The sequence below is a fragment of the Camelus dromedarius genome, chromosome 9 (assembly GCF_036321535.1).
Source record: "Camelus dromedarius isolate mCamDro1 chromosome 9, mCamDro1.pat, whole genome shotgun sequence".
Lineage (NCBI taxonomy): Eukaryota > Metazoa > Chordata > Mammalia > Artiodactyla > Camelidae > Camelus > Camelus dromedarius.
The window spans coordinates 63878497-63895508 of NC_087444.1; the positions used below are offsets into that span (position 1 = coordinate 63878497).

Sequence of the window (17012 nt, forward strand, 5' to 3'; positions counted from 1 at the left end):
GGACTTCAACTCAGCTACAAATCCTATCAAGCCCTGAAATTTTATTAAAGTAATTCTGGATGGCTAATGCCCCCACCTGTCTGGCAGAAGCAAAAACAAATCTGCTCTCAAGGAAACTAACATGATCCTAGGCCTCAAAACTTTCAATGAACAATATTGCACATACAATGTCCAAAACCTAATAAAAATTAAGCAGACCACAGGAAAATAAGACAGCATGACTAAGAATCAATAGAAAAATAGTCAATAGAGCAGATGCATAGGAGCTTCAGATGTTGAAGCTATCAGACACAGACTTTATTTTTGTTTGTTTGTTTGTTTTGGTTTTGTTTGTTTGTTTTTAGACACAGACTTTAAAATAATGATACTTACTATGCTCAAGCAGATGAAAGGTAAGATTTGAGAATTTCAGCAATGATCTGGAAACAAAAAGAAAAAATATTCAAGAATTGAAAAATAAAAATGACCTGAATTAAGAATTCAGTGAATGCTATTTACAATAGTCAAGACCCAGAAACCATCTACATGTCCATCGACAGATAACCAGATAAAGAAGTTGTAGGTATATATACAATGGAATACTAGTCAGCCATAAGAAACACACAGAATAGTGCCATTTGTAGGAACATGGATGGACTGGAGATCGTCATTCTAAGTGAAGTAAGCCAGAAAGAGAAAGAAAAATACCATATGATGTCATTCATATGTGGAATCTTTTAAAAAGACAAAAATAAACTTAATTACAAAACAGAAACAGACTCATAGACACAGAAAAACATAAGGTGGAAGAGGGTGAGAAGGGATAAATTGGGAGCTTGAGATTTGCGGATACTAAACTACTATATATAAAACAGATAAATAACAAGTTGCTTCTGTACAGCACAGGGAACTGAATTCAGTATCTTGTAGTAACCTATAATGAAAAAGAGTATGAAAATGAATATATATATGTATATGTATGACTGAAACATGTTGTACAACAGAAATTGACACAACATTGTAAACTGACTACATATACTTCAATAAAAATAATAAAATTAATTTTTAAAAAAGAATTCAGTGAATAGATTATTCAGCAGTCTATACACAAATAAAGAATTAATAAACTAGAAGATAAAGCAGAAGAAAATATTCAGACTTAATCATGGAGAGATAACAGGTTGGAAAAATTTAAAGAGAGGGTAGGACATACAGAAGACACAGAAAGGAGGTCTAACATACCAGTAACTGAAGTCCAGGAAGAAGGGAGAATAATAATGGCTTATAACTTATCAAAATTGTTGAAAAACATCAATCCATCAACTCAGGAAGTCCTAAGAACACTAATAAGAATAAGTACAAAGAAATTCATACCTAAACCCATCATAATAAAACTACTAAACAAAAAAGAAAGAGAAAAAATTTTAACTGGACAGAGAAAAAAGATTGCTTCTAAAGAAGCAACAGTTAGACTGAATAGATGACTTCTCAACAGAAACAATGAAGCCATAAGACTGTGAAATAATACCTTCAAAATGTTAAAAAAAAAAAAAATGACTGCCAGGTTAGAAGTCTATATCCAGCAAACTGGCCTTCAAAAATGAAGGTGAAATAGAACATTTTCATACAAAAAAAAAAAAAAAAAAAGATTTAATGCCAGTAGAACTGTACTAAAGGAAATAGTAAAGAATGCTTTTCACACAAAAGGAAATAGTCCCAGATAGAGGCAGGAAGGAATAACGAGCAATATACCCATGGTTAAATCAATATTGCCTGTGTCAAATAATAATAAGGCATTGTGGGGGTTACATTATATAGAGAATAGACCTATTAGGCAACAGTGGCATTTAAGCTAGTAAAGGGGCAAAAAGTTTGAAAACTCTAGGATTCTTGCATTTTTCTGGGAAGGGATAAAGGTATTAATTAATATTAGAATTATATAAGTCAAGTACACATGTAAACAGTAAAGGATAAACACTAAAAAAGTGTTTAAAAGAGTGTATTTTAACAGTTAGGCTAACTGAGGAGGAAATGGAATTATAGAAAGTAATTGATTAATACAAAAAAGTTAGGAAGGAAGAAAAGGGGGAACATTGTCCATGCAGGACAAATAGAAAACATTGTGTAAGATGGCAGACTTAAAACTCAGTATATTGGTAATAGAAACAATATAAATGGATTAAATGTTCCAATTAAAAAGACAATTACATGGCAAAGACAAATTAAAAGATGAAGGGCCACTAATTTTTTAAAAAATCAACTATATATTGTTTACAAGAATTACATCTAAAATGTAAGGACACAGGAAAGTTGAAAATAAAAGGGTGGAAAAAAGATATACCCTGCAAACACTAACCAAAAAAAAGCTGTGTGGCTATGTTAATATTAGTAGATCAAGGAAGACAAAAAGTATTACCATAGATAAAAACAAAAAATTCATGATATACAGTTCAATTAATGGGGGAGGGGAAGTAATTCTAAATTTGCATGAAACTAATAATATAGACTCAATATAAAAAATAAAATTTGGAAGAACTCTAAGGGGAAATAGATGAATGACAGTCTTGGTAGATTTTAACACAGCTCTCAGTATCAGATAAAAGAGGCAGAAAAAAAATAATCAGTAAATGTACAGATTTGAACAACACAATAACAAATTTGGCTTAATGAAAGTGAACACTGGATTCAACTACAGAATACACTTAAAGCAAGTTTCAACTGACATTATTTGATGTCAGAAATCATAGAAGAAATTTCCTAATTATAATGTAATCAGGCTAAAAAGCAGTAATAATAAGACAACTAGAAAATTCTTATGTGTTTGAAAAATAATAACCCAGGAGTCATAGATGAAATTACAGTGGAAATTAGAAAATGTCTTGATTAATTAATGAAAAAATTCTTACCAGTGTAGCAAAGTACATCTGAAACCATGTCTAAAGGAAAATTTTGCTTTAAATGCATATATTAAAGAAAAAGAAAACTTACAAGTCAATGAACCAAGCATCCAACTCAAGGCGTTAGGAAAAAGATTAAACCAAAGGAAAGTTCAAGGAAATTAATAATAAAAGAGTAGAAGTTAATAAAATATAGAACCAGCACACCATAAAAAAAATCAACAAAGGCAAAAGTTGTTCTTTGAAAAGACTAATAAAATGCATGAACTCCTAACAATATAAAAAAGAAGAAAGGAACAGATAACTGCTTTCAGGAATGAAAAAGGAGATGTCACTATAGCTCTTACAGACTTTATAGAGAGGCTACGAATATTATATGAATACTTTAAATTTCTAAAAATATGGGGATTTTTCTAGTTATTTTTTTTAAAAACTATGTCTACCTTAGTTGTAAGGTTGACAGAGAACAGACTCTATTAGGAATCAATCCTTTGAAATTTATGGCTCAGTATATGGTCAATGTTTCAAAAATATTCTTAAGTATGCTTGAAAAGAATGTTTATTCTGCAGCTGTTGGTTACACAACTTATAAAAACCAATTAGGTCAAGTGTATCAACAATTCTGTTGCTGTATCATTTTTTGTCTGCTTGTTCTATTAGATACTAAGAGATTTTAAAATCTTCTTCTATGAATGAGGATTTATATATTTCTATTGGTAGTTTTGTCAATTTTTGCTTCATAGAATTTGAGGCCCAATTCCATTTTTGTCTGTTGACAACTCAACCATCAGTCTAATTATCACCCCTTTAAAAGTAATATTTATTTTCTCTGTAGCTGCTTTAAATACCTTCTCTTTGTCTTTAGTTTTTAACAGTTCTTAAAATATATGTATTAGAAGGTATGATTTTTTTGTTTTTTGTTTTTTATTGAAGTATATTTGATTTACAATGCCATATCAGTTTCCAGTGTACAGCATAATGATTCAGCTATATATATACACACACATATATTCATATATTCTTTTTCACTAAAAGTTATTACAAGATATTGAATATAGTGCTATACAGTAGGACCTTATTTTTATCTATTTTATAGATAGTACTTGGTATCTGCAAATCCCAAACCCCATTTTATCCCTCCTCCTGCCTTCCCCTTTGGTAACCATAGTTGGTTTTCTATTTCTGTGAGTCTGTTTCTGTTTTGCAAATAAGTTCATTTGTGTCATTTTTTTGTATACCACATAGAAGTGATATCATATGATATTTGTCTTTCTCTCTGACTTACTTCACTTCGTATAATAATCTCTAGGTCCATCCATGTTGCTGCAAATGGCATTATTTCATTTTTTCATTCTGGCTGAGAAGTATTCTAATAGATACATACCACAACTTCTTTATCCAATCATCTATCAATGGACATTTAGGATGCTTCCATGCTTTGGCTTTTGTAAATAGTGCTTCTATGAACATTAGGGTGCATGTATCTTTTTTAATTAGTTTTCTCCAGATATATGCCTAGGAGTGTGATTGCTAGATCATATAGTAAGTCTATTTTTAGTTTTTTAAGGAATCTCCATTCTGTTTTCCATAGTGGATGCACCAAATTACATCCTCACCAGCAATATGGAAGGGTTCACTTTTCTCCACACCCTCACCAGCATTTATCATTTGTGAGCTTTTTAATGATGGCCATTCTGGCCAGTGTCAGGTGATACCTCATTGTAGTTTTGATATGCATTTCTCTGATAATTAGCAATACTGAGCGTCTTTTCATGTGCCTATTGACCATCTGTATGTCTTCAGTGGAGAAATATCTGTTTAGGTCTTCTGCCCATTTTTTGATTGAGGTTTTTTTGTTGTTGTTGTTACTGAATTGTGTGAGCTGTTTATAAATTATGGGAATTAAGCCCTTGTCAGTCTCATCATTTGCAAATATCTTCTCCCATTCCATAGGTTGTCTTTTTGTTTTGTTTATAGTTTCCTTTGCTGTGCAAAAGCTTATACAGCTTAATTAGGTCCTATTTGTTTATTTTTTATTTTTTTTCTATTGCCTTGGTGGACTGATTTAGGAAAACATTACTATGGTTTATGTCAGAGAATGTTTTGCTTACATTCACTCCTAAGAGATTTATGGTGTCCCGTCTTATGTTTAAGTCTTTAAGCCATTTTGAGTCTATTTTTGTGTAAGGTATGAGGGACTGTTCTAACTTTATTGATTTACATGCGGCTGTCCAGCTTTCCTAACACTACTTACCAAAGAGACTGTCTTTTCTCCATTGTACTTACTTGCCTCCTTTGTCAAAGATCAATTGACCATAGTTGTGTGGGTTAGAAGGTGTAGCTGTATTTGTTTTTACCCTACGTGGAGTATTCAGTCTTCATGAATCTATGGCTTAATGGCTTTTAAACAAATTCTGAGCTATTATTGTCTCTTCAAATATTACTTCTGTTACATTCTCTCTCACCTCTTTTTGGAATCTAACTTTATATATATATATATATATATATGTGTGTGTGTGTGTGTGTGTATATATATATATATATATATAAAATGTATATGTAATTTTATGTATATATATATATGTTGAACTTTCTCACTATATCCATATACCTCTTACCCTTCTGTATTTCTCCTTTCTGTAGCTCATTCTGGGTATTTTTTCCTGATTTACCTTCTAGTATCTTGCTATTCAGATGCAACATTGGCATCACCTGGGAGCTTGTTTGAAATGCAGAATCTCAGCCTCCAAAAGGGCCTAATGAATCACTGATAAAGAAGCATTGAAATTCCCAACTATAATTGTAGATTTGTCTCTATCTTCTTGCAGTTCTATCAGTTTTTGCTTCATATATTTTGAAGCTTTGTTATTGGGTGCATAAATATCTAGGACAGTTCATTCTTCTTGCTTAGATGACAATTTTATCATTATGAAATAATAATCCCTGCTAGTATTTTTTATCTGAAATCTATTTTGTCTGATAGTAACATAGCCAACCCAACCTTCTTTCAACTAGTTTTAGCATGGTATATCTTTTTTCATTTTTTAGTTTTAACCCATTTGTGTCTTTATATTTGAAATATGTTTCTAGTAAATAACATATAGTTGGATCTTTTTTTCTCCACTCTGAGACTCTCTGCCTTTTCATTGAGGTGTTTAGACCATTTACATTTAATGTGATTATTAATATGGTTAAATGTAAGTCTGTCATCTTGCTACTTGTTTTCTATTTGTTCCTTCTGTTCTTTGTTCCCCTTTCTCTCTTTTTCTGTCTTCTCTTGAATTAATTAAATGTTTTTATTATGATTCCATTTTGTCTCTTTTGTGGGCTTATTAGACATAACTCTGTTTTGTTATTTTAGTGTTTGCTCTAAAGTTTATAATAATATATATTTAACTTATCATAATCTGCCTTCAAAAGACATTGTGCCATTTCATATAGAATAAAAATTTTACAATAGTATACTCCCATTTCTCCCATCGAGGCTGTGTTGATGTTGTTGTCATATATTTAATATAAATTTACATTACTCTATAATCTTTGTTTGTCTGATTCTGCTGACTCTTTCTTATGATACTTTCCCTTTGGTAGATTTTGTATATGTGTCTGTTTGTTCAGTTTTACTGTGTGCTCATATTTTTCTAGAACTTCACCTAGGTAAATTCTTGGCGCTCACAAGGAAGGTGAGTTCTTCGAGAGAGAGGATTTTCACTTGTTTCTGTCTATTGTTCTGGAGTACTAGCAGAATAGGAATATTTTATACTGAAACTTCAGTAAATCTCAGGTTGATGTTTTTTTCCAACCCACCTAGCTAGTGTGAATTTGGGGTATAAATTTGTATGAAGACTTGACTTGTTTGTGGTTCTAAACATTCAGGAGAGATTGATTCCCATCCTCTCTTATCACTACATTTCAAGATTGATAATTTTCCATGAACTTCCCTAGGGGTAGGAGGGTGGGTTTGTTTCTAGTTTGTCCTTGATTTGAGGGTATAATCTCTGGGGTCTCCATTATGATGGAGGTCTCCTATTAGACTCCCTATTTTGGATAGGCCCCAAGCTGAGTCCTGCACTCCACAGCCAAAAAAGAAATAAAAATCAAACTTCAATTTCATCTTACTCAGCAAATACCCTCAATGTAAAAGAGAAGTATCTAAACTTCCCTTTCTGAGTTTCCCTCTTAACTTGCTTTTTGGTTCGAGTGCTTCTTACTTTCCTGCCAGCTCATTGATTCATTTAATAATTTATTCAAAAATTGTTTTCATCTGGCATTTCTAGTTGTTTTCAGTAGGAAGGTTGGCCAGGGTATCTCAGCCATTGCACCACTAATAGTGGACACCCTGTAGAGCGATGTTTCTGAAACACCAACCAGATCATTTCGCTTTACTCCTTAAACATCTTTAATAGCTTCTCCCTGCTTTCACAATCACATGGAAACTCCTTAGTTTGATACCCAAAGACTTTCTGCTCCTCTCTAGCCTTACCGTCTGCACAGCATTCTCACATCTCCCTGTCTTTTGTGCGTAATCTTTTCTCTCAGCTTAGGCACCAGTTTTTCAAGAAGCCACCCACAACTCAAATCTGGGTACTTGCTCTTAGTCTGTCCACAAACACTACAGGGCTTACCCTCACTGCACTGTACATCATCTGTTTGTTATATCAGGCCCTACAAAAACCACAGAATATATTTTTCTAGCATAGATGCTAGCCCATAATAGGTATTCAACAGGTGTTTCTTAAATGAATGAATGAACAAACAATTATTGCTATGGTTCAGAGGTTACTGAGTGTTAGAATGGACTAAGATGATTTCATAACAGATAAGAGATGTGAGCCAGAATATGTCATAAGATGTGCACTTAAAAAAGATTTAGATAACCTTAGTTTGATACTGATTTTCAAAAAAAGTTCAAAATCATTAAATTTCTCACAAATCATATATTCTGAAACACTTCTGCAGAAAAACCCAAGGCAGTTAAATTGAAGAAGCAATGTTTTCACAGGCTGGTGTCTTTCTAATAAAATTCTGAGCAGTACAGGATGCCCATTCCTGACTTGCTTAGGAAAACAACACACGGCAGACCAGGTCACACCAAGCAGAGCAAAATGAAGGAAAAATTGCTGTTGGGGGATGGGGTGGGATTGGGGAAGTAAGAGGAGATATGGTCCTTTTTTATAAACATGACGACTGATTTGTGCTGAAGCTGACCTAAATATAATCTAGTCAGTAACATTAATCTTTACCAATCCTGGCTTTAGAGAACTGCCCTTACCTTTTCTCCTCCCTTACAGAACTGTCTACCAGCTGCATTTTCATCGTCCATGATAACCAAAACAGCCCAATTTGAAATATAAACCCAAGGAAGACAAGAACTCCAACCAAGACAAGAAATCATATGCAAAGACATTAATTTTCACCGTTATTGTTCCAGCTGTTATACTGTTAATTGATACAACCTATTTATTCATAAATAAATATACTCATAGCAAAAATATGGATAATCAAACCTGATGTAACCGTCTGTCTAAAGATTTAAATTCCTACAACTTTAGAAAATTCTTAAATGCAGTTATTATTCAGCAGCTGCAAAGAATCTTTCTTAACTTACAATACTCTCTGCATTTTGATGAAAGTAAAATTTCTTAATTCGGTTATTTGGTGGTGGGTGAGTCTGTTTTCAAGCTATACAGATGAAGGGTCAAAATTAATTACATGGTACTATTCAATTACTATGCTAATACATTTATCTGGTGGCCACTATAACGCTCCCCAAAGGCTTCATACATTTGCTGGCACTTAAAATTTTGTACATTAAAATTTCCATACTGCTACTCAGTAAAAACCAAGAACAAATAAAGCAACCTCAACATCCAAGAGACAAACATGAAAAAAAGCTAAATGATGCTGGATCACAGCTATCCACTCTGCACGCCAATCTCCTCAAGACATCTGGCATCTCGACCCCTGCCAGTTGCCAAGACTATCTTTAAATGGGGGCTGCTTTAAAATGGATTTCTGCATCACAAGTAGGTGACCACTTCCCAGCCAACACTTCATGCCACCCTAGGCTTTTCCGAGGATGCATGACCCATGAAGGCAAGCACCAGACAACTGTTCTCCAGAGGGCATCCTAAGATGCACAGAGAGACGGGGTTCCCTGCTCCTGGTGAGGCCCACGTGCCAGACTGCCACGCTGGAGCCTATAGCAATGAGACTTCACTACCTCTGCATTCTCAGTGGAGTAGCAGTATAAGTGAAACTCGCAACACAGTGTGGGCAACCAAACTTAACTTTTACTAGTTATTTTAGTATAACTGATCAACTGCTAGCCTTGAGCGTGATGTTTAATCTCTGTGAGTCATAGTTCCCTCATCTGTAAGATCAGAATCAGTTCACTGGCTTCACTGAGTTGTTGTAAGGAAAGCCCATGAAGAGCTGTGCACATCACCACTTCCCCATCTACATAGCAGATCTTGGGGACTGGGACTTCCATGGTGCTTGGCACATCTTGAAAACTGACAGATACATGAAATAAGTGTTAGTTAAACATTCTAGTTACCTTTTGCTGCCCAAGAAATTACCCCAAAACTTAGGAACTTAAAGACAACAAACATTTATTATCTATATAGGTTAGCTGGGAACAGCTTAGCTGGGTTGTTTTAGCTCAGACTCTCATGAAGCATAGTCAACCTGCTACCCTGGGTTTCCACCTTTACAAGGCTCGACTGGGGTTGGGAAATCCACTTCCAGGCTCACTCATATGCTTGTTGTTGGGCCTCAGTTTAATCACTGGCTGTTGGCTGAAGGCTTCAGTTCCTCTCTGCATAGTGCTCTCCTTAGTACAGCCCACAACACAGCAACTGGCTTCCCCCAGAGAAAGCAAGGGAGAAAGCAAGAGAGAGCCCCCAAGGTGGAACCCACAGTATCTTTTATGACCTAATCTTAGAAGTAACACACCTTCACTTCTGTCAAATACTATTGGTCACACACACCAATCCTGGTATATTATGGGAGGCTTCTACATCAGGGTATGAGTACTGGGAGGCGGAGATCACCGGAGACCACCTTGGAGGCTGGCTACCACATCAGATGAATGAATAAAGATATCCTTTAGGGAACTTGTGTACCCTGTTCCCCAAAGGAGGGTTTCCCTTAAATATTCCTGGCCTCTTATCCCAACTTTTACTATTCACCTTAGCTAGAAATGGGGTACAAATTGGGTGATAGCCAATGGTCCATATTTCTTGACTAAATGGAGTTAATCTATTTAAATGTATGAGCAGAAGTGCCCTCTTCCCTTTGAATTAGTTCATGGCAGAATTTCTGGTTAAGTGAGTCTACTCTGCCAACCCAAACTTGCCTTTATATGGACAGTTCCAAGGTTTACTGTCTGCAGGGAGTCAGAGAATCCACCTGGCCAGGATTTCTGGTAACTCATTTCAATATATCATTGCTGTAACAGAGGTGATACTCAATCTCCATCCATCTGATTCTCACTTCTTTCCTAGGTCAGTTTTTAACCCAGGCAGGGAAGAAGGACATCCTTTGTCTGCAACTCAGACTTCAACAAGAAGGAATGCCATACCAGAATGAGGAAATGCCATCTAATGGCTCTGGGATATTTTAAATAATTACAGTGGAATAGGATCGGTTATTTAGGAATTTTATTCATTGATTTTCCTCATTGAGATAGAGGGAAATTTTAACATATTAATTAGGTTACTTCTTTCTCCCTGGAAGCTTAAATCCTTAACATTCTTTGTCTTTGTAGGAGTGATTACTCCCTACAGAATGCTAAGTCAGAAATTTAGCCACAGCCTTGTAATACATTCAGGGTTTTAGGTATTTGCATTCCAACTGCAATGGAATAACCACAAGATGCTAAAAGATTGCAGTGTTACCAAGTTCAGTCACTTCTGTTTTTATGTACCACTAGACTCCAGCTGAGCTTACTTTTGTGATACGATTCTTGAGTTCCTGTGAGATTTTAATGTAATTCTTCAATTTTAAGATGCATTTGCCCTATACTTTAATGTTTTGTGGGTCAAGATGTCAAAAGAAACTTTCCAGGGCTTTCTTTTGTTATTCTAGGCGTGATGCTTTCTAAAATTAGTGGTGTTTTAGAATCAAAGAAACATAAATGTATGACACCTGGGCTTATGGAAATCTTCCAGCTTGAATCGTGTAGGTGAAAGTTGTTCAGCAGTAACATTTGGTATACTTTTCCTGATGGTTTTTGATATGTAATTTGCTTCTGTCCCCTGGCAATCTTGATTGGCTTTGATTTCTTGGGATATTTGGGGAATTCTAAGCCAATGACATGGGTCACTGGATAGGCCGTTCTCAGTGACATGAGTGGCGACTTCACCAGAGGACACATGATATCCTTTGTTCCTAGCTGCCCTGAATTCCTGCTGGGGCTATCAAAGGAGTGAACCCTTCTATTTGTGCCTCTGAGCCCTGGAAACTGGTGTTGATGTAATTCTTCCTAGGTGAGTAGGACCAGGACCCCAGAGAAGTAGCAGAGGAAGGAAGTTGTGTAGAACATCTAAATGCTAGAAGCACAGCCTGGAGAAAGGGTCCTTGACCCTTGGAATGGTGGGATATGCTTAATAATGGCCTAAGAAAAAAGGAAAGCAGCAGTGAGGGAAAAAAGGGTGGAAAATGACAATAAATTGCAGCTCATAATTGTGTACGTTTGTATTTGAAAACTGGAGATGATATGGAAGCAAGCAACTAACTTTCTCAACTACACCAAACATTACTACACCAATACAAGAAAAAGAGTAAAGAAAAAGATTTAGGGGCGAGAGGGAGAGGAGATAGACTAGAATTCCTGGCTTAAGGTTGCTGGCTAGGCCGTTAATTTGAAAGTATTTGTACTCAAAAGAATCTCTGTACTGAACTTACCTATAAGCCCAAGCAGAAGGGAAGGTGAATATAAATTAGAGACAAAGAGTCTGCTATAAGCCATATCACGACCCATGGCAAGGAAGAGGGCCCACGAGTGATAAAAACTGCACTGCTCTAACCAGAAAAGGGCACAACCCCAGGCCAAATGTTCTCAAAGCAATTTACAGATGCCCTAATTTGGAGGCCCAGTGATAGTCATTCTATGCAGTTACATTGTTGCATGTATAAAATGATTCTTTATGTCATCCCTGTAGCTTCATGCCATCAAGGTATAATCACAAAACATAGTGAGACTACCCACACCATCTTTTGGAGTACTGCCCAGCCCCAACATAAAGGTGAACTCCTAGCAACCATGTTTGTACCCCATTACCAGGCTATGGATCAGGGATGGACAAGTGTCCAGTTGAACCAGTCTGATGCTGAGGGTGAGGAGCTAGTTCAGCCCAGACTATTTCCTTGAAAAATAGGACATGAGCCTGGAACCTGGGGTGTGTCTACCTGAGGCAGAGAAAGAAGAATGAACCCAGCTCCCTAGGGGAAGTGGAGGCCAAGGGCCTGGAGAGAGGGAGAGAACATGGGTACAAAAGGTCCTGGTGGATCCTGATTCCAGTTCTTCCTAAGAACTGGCACTCAGCTACATAGCTTCCCTCTGGAATCCAACAAGTGGTCTTCCATTGTATAATGAATGTAGTTTCCTCCGTTTACTTCTGCTAGTTTGAACTTTATAACTTGACACTTAAGAGTCTTAACCAAGATGGGCCCATAGATTTAATATAACTTAATATATCACATATTCCTCATATCTAACTGTGAACCACATCATTCCCTGCCCCGACTCCAGTACAGAGCAGGCAAGAGTGATGAAAGAATGGGAGACATAGTGTTAATATAAAGGTTGGTCTTGTTGTAGAGGAAACAAATAACTTTTAATATAAGAGAAAACAATTATGACCTCTTTATTCCCTGCTAGCCATATTCCCAGCTTTAGAGCAGTGACTTGCACATGACAGGTACTACTAAATATTTGTTCAACTGAATTTAAGCATACTGAATTTGATGTCTCAAACTAATGCCCAGCACTGAGCATCAGACTTCATGTGGCAGCATCAGGGGCATTCCTAGTGAGTGAGGAATGAGAAAAGAATAGATGTTATTCCTGATACTATCTAATGCTGTTCCAGAAACACTAGCCTATACACTAGGTAAGAAAAAGATATGAAATAAAATGCTCTCTAAAGTTCTGGGAAGATGTAATCAATGTACTTTTCCCTATTTCTCTGTCTAAGTACATCTAAACACTTCTGAGATATATAAACATAAAACTGAAAAATGGAGAGAAATGCAAACCAGCTAGAGAGGTTGGAGATGACTATCAAGGAACAACATGGTAGTAAGTTCTCTAGGGGTTTTTTAAAAATATTCCAGACTTGTAGCTAAAGAAGCTGTAACCCAGAAAGACCATGCTGCACAGAACCCCCTCCCCCCAAAAAAACCCAACAAAAATCTGTTCTTTCTAGCCAAAGGACCAGGGAAGAAACCAGCAAGAAAGAAAACTTTAGACAATAGCTATTCTACTCCAGGGAAATATCACAGAAAAACTGTGGCCCCACCTGCCAGCAAAGGGTGAGTAGGGAGCCTGGACTTCCACCCTCACCAGGCTGTAATGAGCTGTACCAAACCCCCTGAGACGGTGGTGTCAGAAAAGGCTGAGCACGGAGCTGGGATTTCCACCCCTAGGCTGTAGTAACAAGGCACTCTCACTCTCCCCACAGGGGTGGTGAGAAGAGCCAGGACTTTCACCACTGCCCAGTGGTAATGAGGCTACCCCATCCCTCCTTCTGCAGTGTCAGCACAGGCCTAGTGGGGAGCCAAAGCCCCCAGCCCCAACCAATCCTAATAAGGAGCCTCTCCCCTTCACTGGGGTCAACAAAGGCCAAGTAGGAACCTGGATTTCTACCACTGCCTGGCAGCAATGAGGCAGCACCTCCTTTCCCCTACTGGAACACTGTCAAAAGAAATTAGCTAAAACAGAAAATTTAAATAAGATTCAGATTCTTATAACACAATACCTGAAATGTCCAAGTTCCAATCAAAAATCATTCAACATATCGAGAACCCAGGGAATCTTAACCTGAATCAAAAAGAAAATCAACAGATGCCAACAACAAAATAACAGAGATGTTAGAATCATTTGACAAATATTTCAAAGTAGCCATCATAAAACATTTCAACAAACAATTAGGAACAAGTTTGAAACAAATGAAAAAAAAATAGAAAATCTCAGGAAATAATAAAATATATAAAGAAGAAGCAAATGTAAATTTCAGAACTGAAAAAACATAACTAAAAAAAAAAAAAGGTTTTTAACTCAATGAATAGGACCAATAGGGAGAGGACAGAGAGGAAGGACAGAGGAAAGAATCAGTTTTGAATAATATAAATTACCCAATCTGAACAACAGAGAGAAAACAGGCTTTAAAAAAAAATGAACAGTGCCTCAGGAGCCTATGGGACTATAACAAAATATTTAACACTCATGTCATCAGAATCCTAGGAGAGGAGCAAGAGGGTGAGGCCAACAATATTCAAGGATGTATAATGTTTAAAAGTCCTCAAACTTGGCAAAGACATAAGCCTATAGATTGAATAAGCTGAAAAAAAAAAATCCCAAATAGGATAAATCCAAATAAATCCACACCAAGACACAGCATAGTCAAACTTCTTAAAGTGAAAGGCAAAAAAAATATCTTCAAAGCAGTGAGAGAGAAACAATGCCTTTCTTATAGGGGGGAGAGCAGTTTGAAAGATTGCAGAAACCATGGAGGCCAGAAGGCACTGGCACAATTTTCAAGTGCTGGAAGAAAAGAACTGTTGACCCAGCACTCTATATCCACTGAAAATATCCATTAGGAATAAAGAGGAAATCAGGCCATTTTCAGATGAAGGAAAATTAAGAGAACTTGTTGGCAGCAGACTACCTGAAAAGAACGGCTAAGGGAAGTTCTCGAAACAGGAATGAAACTGTAAAAGAAGAAATTCTGGACCATTGGGAAAGAAGAAAGAAAAATAAAAGGAATGAAAATATGATTAAACACATTTTCCATCACCTCTTAGTTTTTTTAAAAATTCTGACATTTAAAGGAATTATAAAATACTAGCTAATGTGGTTCCAAATGTATATATAGGAAATGCTTAAGACAGTTATAAATGGTAAAGGGTAAAAAGACATAAAGAGAGGTAAGGTTTCTATACTTCACTCGAACTTGTAAAATGTCAACACTTGTAGACTGATAAGTTCTGTCTATATAATGCAATACCTATTACTAAGAAAGCTATACAAAGAAATACAGTGGAAAACACTAATAAATTTAAGTGGAATTCTTAAAAATCCATAGGATGGCAGGTAAAATAAAGCAGAGAAATAAAAAAAAACCAGAAGGAATAAACAAAAAATAAAATAGCAGACATAAGCCCTGATTCTTGAACAATATGAGTTTGAACTTCATAGTTCCACTTTATATGGATTTTTTTCAAGAGTAAATATAGTACCATGTCATCTGTGTTGATAGAAACTGCAGATGCCAAACCCCATAAACAGAGAACTGCAAATATGGAGGGCCAACGCTAAGTTATATGTGGATTTTCAACTGCGTGGTGTTGGCCCCCCTCACCACCCTGTTGTTGTCCAAGGGTCAGCTGTAACCAATAATTATATTTAATGTAAATGGCTTAAAAACACCAATTAAAAGAGATTGTTAGAATGGAATGAAAAAGATGACCCAACTAATCACTATATTGTACACCTGTAACTTACATACTACTGTACATCAACTATACTTAAATAAGTTTTTTTTAAAAAGATGACCCAACTGTATATGCTATTAGAAACTCACTTCAAACATAATAATTGTCTTAGTTCACTTGGGCTGCTATAACAAAATACCACTGACGGGGTGACTTTTAACCAACAAATATTTATTTCTTACAGTTCTGGAGGCTGGGAAGTCCAAGATCAAGGCACCTTCGATTTGGCATCTGGTGAGAGCCCACATACAGATTCATAGACAGCCGTCTTTTCACTGTGTCTTTACATGGCAGAACGGGCAAGAGATCTCTCTGGAGTCTCTTTTATAAGGGCACTAATCTCATTCATGACACAGAGCCCTGATGACCTAATTACCTTCCAAGCGCCCCACCTCCAAATACCAACATATTGTGGATTAGGCTATAATACATGAATTTTGGAGGGACAGAACATTCAGTCTATAGCAATGAGGTAGGTAGGTTGAAAGTAAAAGGACAGAAAAAGCTACACCATGCAAAGATTACTCAAAAGAAAACAGGAGTGGATATGTTAATCTCAGATAAAGTAGACTTCAGAGCAAAGAAAACTGCCAGAGACTGAGAGCTTCATTATGTAATGATAAAAGGGTCAGTCCACCTAGAAGACATAGCAATCCTGATTGTGTATGCACCAAACAGGAGAGCTACAAAATACGTAAGGCAAAAACTGATAGAAACAGAAGGAGAAATAGACAAACTCACAATTACAGGTAAAGACTTCAACACCTCCATCTCAACAATTGGTAGAAAAACTAGACAGCAAGGACATAGGCAACAATACCATCAACCAAAGAGTCTAATCAACATTTATAGACTACTCCACCCAACAACAACAAAATACATATTCTTTTCAAGTGTCTATGGAACATATACCAAGACGGATCGTACCATGGGCCAAGAAAGAAACTTTAACAAATTTGAAATAATTGAAAGCATACAGGGAAAAGAACTGTTAGAATTGATTCAAAAATTTTGCAAAGTGGCCAGTTAAAAAAAAATACGTAAAAAGCAGTAACAATAGTCAATTAAAATATGATATCAAAATAATCCTATTCATAGCAACAATAAACAAAATGAAATATCTAGGCATATACTCAAAAACAAATATGCTGGAGTTATGCAGGAAAACCCATAAAGCTTCACTGAGGACTAAATCTTGTAGATACAGACAAGCTTACTCTAAAATGTATATGAAAAAGTAAAGAAACTAGAATAGCTCAAACAATTCAAAGAAGAATATAGTGGGATGAATCAGTCTACCTAATTTCAAGACTTTATTATATAGCTCCCATAATCAATGCTGTGTAGTTTTCTGTATTCTCAGATGAGTAGATTTCATGTTGGAAGAAATCCATTAATCTTCAGTTAAATCTACAA

At 36.0% G+C, this 17012-nt stretch overlaps 1 long non-coding RNA gene across 4 annotated transcripts in view; it reads right to left on the reverse strand.

Moving 5' to 3' along the window:
• Positions 1 to 17012, reverse strand: part of LOC135322046 (uncharacterized) — a 209028-nt gene that overhangs the window by 43402 nt on the left and 148614 nt on the right. For 3 of the 4 annotated variants that reach the window (XR_010382332.1, XR_010382331.1, XR_010382333.1), the window contains one exon: positions 373 to 419. The exons of the other annotated variant lie outside the window; for it this stretch is intronic. This is a non-coding gene — a long non-coding RNA (uncharacterized LOC135322046). The remainder of the gene's footprint in view (positions 1 to 372; positions 420 to 17012) is intronic. 4 annotated transcript variants of the gene reach the window in all.